We start from the raw sequence: 8572 nt of genomic DNA, 5'->3' as shown, positions 1-8572 counted from the left end.
CCTGGATGGAGCTTGGTCCCTCTTTTTTCAGTGGTATGATTTTGAATTCTCTTTATTCAAATGTCCTGAGTTCCGGCATGTTCTAGGATGAGCTGAGAGTCTCAAATGATACCAAGAACAAAATAGGAGGAAGAGGATGTGCGCATGCTTAGGAGACCTGAGTGTTTCACTTTCTCATTTACTGTAAATACCCTTCATTCTCATTCTATTAGCTCAGAGAGATCTGTGATGGTTCTTTCCCCTGGCATAGCTGGTTCCCTCCCCTATTCTTGCTAGTTTTTTTTTAGCACCATTGTTCAAACACCAGTGAAAATATCAATTTGGAGTAGAATAAATTATTAAAACATTATTGGCCTTGATCCTAAGTCACTGTACTAAACAGCCACAGACCATTCTGAGTGTGGTGTCTGTATGTCTGGTGAACTCAGCAGAGGTTGAATGGACTCACATCCTCAGTCTGGGTTGATTTCCTAAAGGGGTGTTTTTGCTGAGTGTTTGTTCCATTGTCACACTCAGACACCGCTATCTCTCCTGTGATCTGAGCATTCCCCTGATCCCTTCTGAGTATCCAGGGATCACATAGGGTTTCTTGAGGAGAAATTACCATATAGAATCAGAGGTGAGATATAGTTTCTGCCAATGTTGAGAACCTGTCTACTGTTGCTAATCTTTCCCACATGTTCTTTGCCACATCAGACCAAGACATTTCTCTCTGTCCAGTTCAGTTAAGAGCACATCCTTCTGATGTAGATTGTCCTACATCTCTTTTCTCTCACATACAATGTGAGAAATGCAGGATCAAGGTGTGGGGCAGAGTCATGCAGAGTGTTTTGCAGTCCTGGCTCTCAAACGAAGCTGTGAAGTGACTCTGTGTGTGTATTTGTGTGTGCATAGGTGTGTGTGCGTGGTGTGTGGTGTGTGTGTGTGTGTGTGTGTGTGTGTGTGTGTGTGTGTGTGTGTGTGTGTGTGTACCAGGAAAGGCAGTAGATAGTAAGACATTGGCGTTTTACCTAATGTTTTCCCCAATAGCTTGGATAGCTCACACTAACCATAGACTCCAAGACTGACATATCTAACTGTTATTTTAGTCATCTTTACACATAATAGTTATTGAGACAAAGAGACAGGGTATAGCATGAGGAGAGAGTGGTTCCTGTCTCCAATCAGTGTAGGAGACTTATGGGTCAGTGGTGGATCATACCTGGAGATCCCATCCCTAAACCTCATCTTGTTCAGATGAGCACACCAAGTATTGGCAAAAGACATTCTTATCTGTCACCTCACACAAGAAGGCTGAACCCATACATTCTCAGTTCCTCTATTTCACCCTGAAGAGAAAGGCTGCTGACTTCATAATCAATCATCATGATGAATTGTATCTTGTATGGTTCAACTATGGATGTGGGTCCGCTTTCAACAGAAGGAGAATACAGCACGCTTTATAATTACTGCCACAAGGCTTCCTCATCTGGTGGAGACAAAGTGGCCTATGGGTACACTGAGTGAAAGAGTCTGTGAATACTGATATGTGGAGATGAGCAGAGGTTGTCACTGGGAACAAGCTTTTGCTTAGTGTCTTAAATCTGTCCAAGGCCTCCCCAAGGTGTTCTTTCAGACTAACTGAAACCTTCTGGATTCCACTAGTAAGAAAGAGAATGAGCATTCCTGGAAATATCCATGTTGGCCTCCAGCATCATAATGGTGAATATCCAACTGAATGATCCCCTGCAGCAGTTATAACCCAATCCAACCAATAATTGTTTTGAGGCATGGTTTATCTGTGTAGGTGCCTGTCCTGGGTCTTGCTTTGTAGACCAGGCTGGCCTCAGACTCACAGAGATCTTCCCGACTCTGCCACCCAATTGCTGAGATTAATGGTGAGTGCCACCAATGGCCGGCCAAACCAATAATTATTGTAGATGGAAAATGTTGAGAAACCCTTTCAGCTTAGAATGATTGGAATACTTTACCTAGGACCAAGAGCTGTCCACAAGGGCAATGACACATGACAATAGATAAAGTGATGAGTTGAGGTCTCCATAGCACCTGTAGATGCCTTTGAGAGTGGAGGTCACAGAAGTCACAGAGAATATTAGATCCATGTCCCATGATGTAGACAGAAGAAACCTGAATTCTGTGACATGGCCCTTTGCCTCACCCTTGCACATGTCCCTGCCATTGTGAGATTGATCTGCCACAGAATCAAGTTCTGAATCATTCTTCTGTCAGAACTCACAGCCAAGGTCACCACTGAAGGAAACTTAAAGGTATGGGCCACCGTCTCCATTTTTTATGAAGATTATCAGCAGTCCAGAAACAGAAGGATTTGTCCAAGTCAAAATTTGCATAGCATCTGTATGAAGTCCATAATTAGCTGTTGTCCATCAGGATCCACACAACAACAGGGTCTTTACATAGTCTTCTGGTGCCTGACTCCATAGAGCTGAGGAGTGTGTTCTCAAGACCTTAGTGGCAGGATGGGCAGGTGAGTGTCTGGGTTTCCTGTTCTCCACCTTACCCAGCTGTCCAGTCCTCCATACTGAGCCTAAAAATCTCTCTCTGGATGTCACAAACTAAACCCTGGGCTTCTTGGGTCTCAGTTGGGATCTCTGTTTACTTCCACACTCACAAGCTGAAGTGACAGATACATGAAGACTTTTCTGGGCTAAGAGCTGTGAGGCAGCCTGAGGATGGAGCATACTCCCTGCACTGAGGTGCCTGATACTTACCAGCTGTTGGCATAGGTCTTGAGGGTGGTGGTCTTGAGACTCTAATGGGTCCCAGGAAAAAGAAGAGTAGGAGGGTGAGGTTTGGATGTTAACCAGGGACCTGCCTCTGCACGCTCTTCTACATCTGCCCTGTAAACTCCCTATAATTCTCCTGCTGTCTACCCAAACTAGACTGTAGCAGGGGATGGAGTGGACATTACTAGAAGGACCGCTGCTGGCATCCTCTTCTCTGGCAGGGAAAGTGCCTTCTGACTAACCTTCCTATTGTCCCCTTAATCCCATCGAAGTCAAGGGGTCTCCTAGGGTTTGAATTGTAAGTCACTCTGAGAGTTCAGGGTTACCTTACCTGAGACAGTGATCTCCACAGGGAAACTGGCTTGTGTCAGCAGGTAGGGAGATGAGTCTTGGGAACCATAACACCTGTAGGTGCCCGAGAGGTCAGAGGTCACAGCACTCATGAAGAATTCTGCCTGGAAGTCCCCAGCTTCAGACTTTGATTTTAGTCTCTGGGGTTGTTGGTCTGCTCCCTCCTTGGACAGAATGAAAGTGTCCACTTTGTATGTTGACTGACACAGCAGGGTCACGTTGTCTCCAGAGTGTACTGTGGAGTTAGGCTTCACTGAGAGGGAAGGACTGAATGGAAGCTGTCCTAAAGAGAAGAGGGATGATGAGAAGCTGCCTTCAATGTTCTGAGCTGACACCTCACCTGTATCTGCCCTGAGCACCTGGGACTCTCTCTCTTTTCTTGACTTAGGCCCTTTCCTGTTCTCCTGCCTCAACAACTCTTTCTTCATAAAATCCCTGTCCCTCATCCCAGCAATCTCCATCTTATCTCCCCCATGAGAGCCCTTGCAGAGGTTAAGTACCTGGGGGAATCTGTTTAGGTCCTCACCTGTGATGAGGATATTCAGGGGGTCACTGGAGGCTGACCACTCAGAGGAGAGATTGTGTACACCATAGCATCTGTATTGACCTCCAGTAGAGCTGCTCACAGGGCCCAGTGTGATGTTGGCCAAGGAGAGGCCACTCTGGTTCCACTGGACTCGATGCTGGGTGAAGTCAGCTTCCCCTAACTTGTACAGAGCAAATCTGTCATAGTTGAAGTCAGAGCAACACTGCAGGGTGAGGCTCTTCCCAGGGTTCAGGATCTAGCCTTGGTGAGTCAGCAAGGACGGCTTCTTGGACAAACCTAGAGGGAAGGTGTCAGGCTAGTGATTGAGAAGCCGGTTTTTACCAAACACTGATCCCCTCCCTTCCTGCCCTGCACATGTCACTGCTTCTCCCCAGGAGTGGGGCTCTGGCTCAGCCACCAGGCTCTTCCTCTCCCACTCTCCACCTGCAACTACCCAGGGGGACAGGTCCATGGCAAAGGGCTAAGGGTGTCAAAAATTGATGGATCAATGATGGCGCTGACTCACCTGAGATGTGTATTTCCAGGGGTTCACTGGGTACTGACCACCAGTGTCGGGTATGTTTGTAGTAACCATAACATCTGAATGTCCCTCTGAGGTCTGGTGTTACATGATCTATAGAGAACAAGGCTTGCCACTGCCTAATATTGGGTATAAACTGTGAGTTCGGGGAGCTGAGAAACTTCTGGTCATCCTTGGTGACAATGAACTTCTCATATCCCTCCCATAAGAGACACACTGGAGGGTCATATTCCTTCCTAAAGTCACCACAGGGCTGGGCAGGACTGACAGGCTGGGTTTATTATGGTAGTAGATTCCTAGGAGAGAAGGAGGCAGACTGTTTCATGGACGCACACATCTAGAATGCTATCCAGGGCTAGGCTGTAGGAGGGGAATATTCCTGAGAGCAGAGCCTGGTCCTGAGACCCTCACCTGTCACCACAATCTCCAGGGTGTCACTGGGCTCTGACCAGGCAGCTGAGCTGTAACAGTAACAGCGATATTGTCCCCCATGTTGCTGTGTCACAGAAGGGATGGAGAACTTGGCCTTGTTCTCAGGCTTCTCTGGCGTCTGTGTATCAAAGGGATTTTGACTTCCCTCTTTATGCAGAACACATATTTCTGCATCCAGGCTCCCCTGACACCTGATGGTCACAACACTTCTGAGAGAAACCACAGAGCCTGGCTCAGCCTTGATGGTGGGTTTGTGGAGGGTCCCTGGAAGAAAATTGAATAGAAGAAGGTGGGTCTCTCTGAAAGTGGCACAAAGTCACACTTGCAGATGGCACTTTTTTCTTTTAAATGAATTCATACAATGTATTCTGACAGCAGCCTCCCACCTCCTTTATCCCCTAGATCCACTACTCTGTTTCCCTTCAGAAAAGATCAGGTTTCCCAGTGATATTATCTGAACATGGCATGACAAACATGCAATAAGACTAGTCACACACCCTCATTTTAGACTGGACAAGGGAACCCAGGAGGAGGAAAAATATCCCATGTGCAGGCCAAAGAGTCAGAGAGTTCCCCACTTCCATTGTTATGGGTCTAACAAAAACCCAGAGCTAGCCAGGCAGTGGTGGTGCAGGTCTTTAACCCCAATACTCCATAGGCAGATGCCACAGATCTCTGTGAGTTCAAGGCCGGCCTGGTCTACAAGTGAGTTCCAGGACAGCCAGAGCTACACAGTGAAACTCTAAAAAACAAAACAAAACAAAACAAAACAAGAAAGAACCCAAGGTAAACAACCACAGCATGTGTGCAGAGACCCTAGGGCAGACCAATGCAGGCTCTGTGCTTGCTGTTTTAGCCTCTGTGAGTCCTTATTATCCCTGCTTAGTTGATTGTGTGGTCCATGTTCTCCTGATGTCCTGAGTGCTCTGGCTCCTGCATCCCTTCCTCCCTCTCTTCTGTGGGGTTCCCCGAGCTGTTGTGGATGGCACATGAGCTGATCCAGAGTAACAGAAGGGCCCATAAGGATTCATCTCTGTCCTGGACCTCCTGGGCTTTGCTGTTACTCTCTGCCTTGGATTCTGTATCTTGTGTCCCACTCTCTACCATGCTCTGTGTGAATGGGCTCAGGATCCCTGGCTTCTCACACACACCACACACCAAGGCCTCCCTGAGCACCTGTATCATTTCAACATCATTCTAGGGAAAGACTAGAGTTCCTCACCTGAAACCAGGAGCTCCAGGTGGTCACTAGGTTCTGACCACACCTGTGGGCTGTTCTTGTTAAAGCTGTAGCATCTGAATGTCCACCTTTGGCTGGAGGTCACAGGGCCCACAGAGAACAGGGCCTGGAACTGTTCAGTATAGGAGATATACTATGAGTCCAGCATCCAGGAGAGCTTCTGAGGTCCTTCCTTAGTCAGAATGAACCTATGGTATGACTGCCATGAGACACACTGGAGAGTGACAGTCCCTCCTTCAGTCACCACAGGGCTGGGCTGGGCTGAAAGAATGGGTTTACTGTAGGTTCCTAGGAGAGAAGGAGGAATCAGTTAAATGTTCTCAAGGTCTCATTATCTTCGATGATATGAGGTGGGGGGCATTCTTGTGAACAGACCCACTTCTTGACAGTCAAGCCTCAGTCTGGGGACCCTATGTGTTCTCTCACCTGTCACCACCAGCTCCAGCGCGTCACTATACTCTGACCACCATCCATCACCAGTCTGATATCGACAGCGATATTGCCCTGCATGGTAATGGTCTATTTTTGAGATTGAGAATTCAGCCTTGTCCTTACAACTCTGTAGAGTCTCTGTGCACCTTAAATATTGGTGTCCATCTTTATACAGATAGTACTCTTTGGCTCTTGTGGTCCCCTCACACAAGAAGATTACGGTAGTATGCTGAGAGACTACAGAGTCTGGTTGTGCTCTGAGGATAGGCTTAGGGAGGGCCCCTGCAAAAAAAAATGAGCAGCTATGATCCAGAACAGCCATCCTCCAATTGCAGGCCCCAACCCCAACCCTCCAGCCATCCCCATGATCAGCACACATGTGTTGGTCTCCATCCTCACTGCCCAGGCATGGCTGCAGGAATGATGAGAAGTGAAAGTCAGAACATCTGCAGACACTCACTCACCTGCCAGCACTTGGGTCCCCAGGCCCAGAGTCAGTCCTGGAAGAGAGTTCCCTGTGAGAGGTTTGTCCCTGAAGCTTGAGCAGGTCCTCCCCTCTGCAGAACCCCCTGAGACCCTGGTGTTTCCTGATGGACCAGTGATGGGCTATGGGGCAGCATCAACCCTAGACCACAGTATCCCCTCCCCCTCTCCACAGCTCACCCAGAAAGAGCAGGGCTGTGAAGGTGAAGATCATGGCATCTCCTCCTGGAGGATGCAACTTTTCTCATGGGCAGAGCTACAGAGACTGGAGGGACAGGAGACACAGGGTGTGGTCTCTGGAGGCAGGACACTCCCCATGACATGGTTGTACTGGAGCAGCCCCACACGAAGGGGAAGTGCCCTCCTCAGGCCCCAGGCTCTGACTTCCCCAAGGCTGTGGCTAGGTCAGGCAGTAGACTCTGCAATCAATTCTGTGATGGATGACATTTCCATAACCCCATAATTTTCTGTCTCCTTTTGTCCTAATCTTTTTCAGGGCCAGATGGTATCAGACATGTATGACTATTACACATAAGAAATATAAATTTAGCCAGGTAGTGGTGGCACACGCCTTTAATTCCAGCACTCAGGAGGCAGAGACAGGCGAATCTCTGTAAAATGGAGGCCAACCTGGTCTATAGAGTGAGATACAGGACAGATACCAAAACTGCACAGAGAAATCCTGTCTTTAATAAACCTATATATATATATATATATATATATATATATATATATATATATATATATATACCTATATTATATTATATATTATAATATTATACTTTATAAATGTATGTAAATATATTATATATAAATGTATGTACAATTTGTGTATGAGTTTGTTTATTCCTTTTCACTATTTATTTGAAATATTTACACGTATTCAAAATGTTTGAAGGTTTGTGTGAAGATTCTCATTGTGTACATCTTTATGGAATAAAATTTATAATCCTCTTCCCAAAGTCTCAAGTGCTGGGATATAAATGTGTACCACTATTTCTGGTTGTTTGTTCGTTTTTCATATGTGTACTTTCCTTTAAAACTTTAAATTACACTTTTTTTTAAATTTACACTTATTTCTTTAGATCATACTTACTCTTTTCTTTATGTGTGTGCATTCACATGTGCCCCAGCACACACAGGAAGGTCAGAGGACAAGTACAGAAGGCAGTTTTCTCATTACACAGTACGGATCAGAGTCAGGGTTGAAGGTTGGCAGCAGCACTTACACATTGATCTGTGTCACTAGGTCCAATCTTAGCATCATCACTTCTTTGTCCTTCTGCTTCAGTTAAAAAAAATCACCAGATCTCAGGTGTCCTAAGCCAAACAAGTACCCATTTTATTTGAATTTCTTGGGGCGCTATCTGTCGATGTGGCCACCCTTCTTCTAGAGGCGTTTGACCACACAAGGGTGCAGGTGTGGGCAGCACTTGGGCAGCTGTGCATGGCCTTGTCACAGCAGTACTTCTGCAGAAACAGGCACAGGGACGGCTCTATGATGCCACCACAAAGGGACAGCATCAGGTGCAGAGTTGGACTCTTTCTGGACTTTGCCATTGGCTAGGGTGCAGCCATGCTCTATCTGCTGGTCAGGTGGGATACCTCCCTTGTCTTGGTTCTTGATTTGCCATTCTCCATGGAGTGACTGGGCTCAACAGTGATGGTCTTCCCATTCAGGGCTTTGCCAATGATCTGCATGTTGGTGTTTGTTGGCAACCTAGTTGAAGAGAAAGAGAACTCAGTAAAAATATTTTATTTCCTTTTACTTTTGGTGTTAGACATTGATGGCAAGACCTCCAATGTTCTCCTACTCCTGAGTC

The 8572-nt window shown here is 46.6% G+C and overlaps 2 pseudogenes across 2 annotated transcripts; both read right to left on the bottom strand.

The window, feature by feature from the left end:
• Positions 1-1280: 1280 nt before the first annotated feature.
• On the bottom strand, positions 1281-5701 carry LOC143267664 (paired immunoglobulin-like receptor B; annotated as a pseudogene). The gene is made up of 6 exons (XR_013043043.1): positions 5604-5701; positions 4574-4893; positions 4148-4458; positions 3071-3918; positions 2730-2770; positions 1281-1410 (listed from the first exon to the last, which is right to left on the bottom strand). The product of XR_013043043.1 is annotated as a paired immunoglobulin-like receptor B (transcript).
• On the bottom strand, positions 4997-8450 carry LOC143267618 (paired immunoglobulin-like receptor B; annotated as a pseudogene). Its single transcript, XR_013042932.1, has 4 exons — positions 8355-8450; positions 6731-6872; positions 6261-6548; positions 4997-6122 (listed from the first exon to the last, which is right to left on the bottom strand). The product of XR_013042932.1 is annotated as a paired immunoglobulin-like receptor B (transcript).
• Between the last annotated feature and the right edge of the window lie 122 nt (positions 8451-8572).

The sequence above is a fragment of the Peromyscus maniculatus genome, chromosome 1, assembly GCF_049852395.1.
Source record: "Peromyscus maniculatus bairdii isolate BWxNUB_F1_BW_parent chromosome 1, HU_Pman_BW_mat_3.1, whole genome shotgun sequence".
Taxonomy (NCBI): Eukaryota; Metazoa; Chordata; class Mammalia; order Rodentia; family Cricetidae; genus Peromyscus; species Peromyscus maniculatus.
The sequence above is the reverse complement of the archived record's forward strand: the minus strand, read 5'-3'. Positions and strand labels throughout refer to the sequence as shown.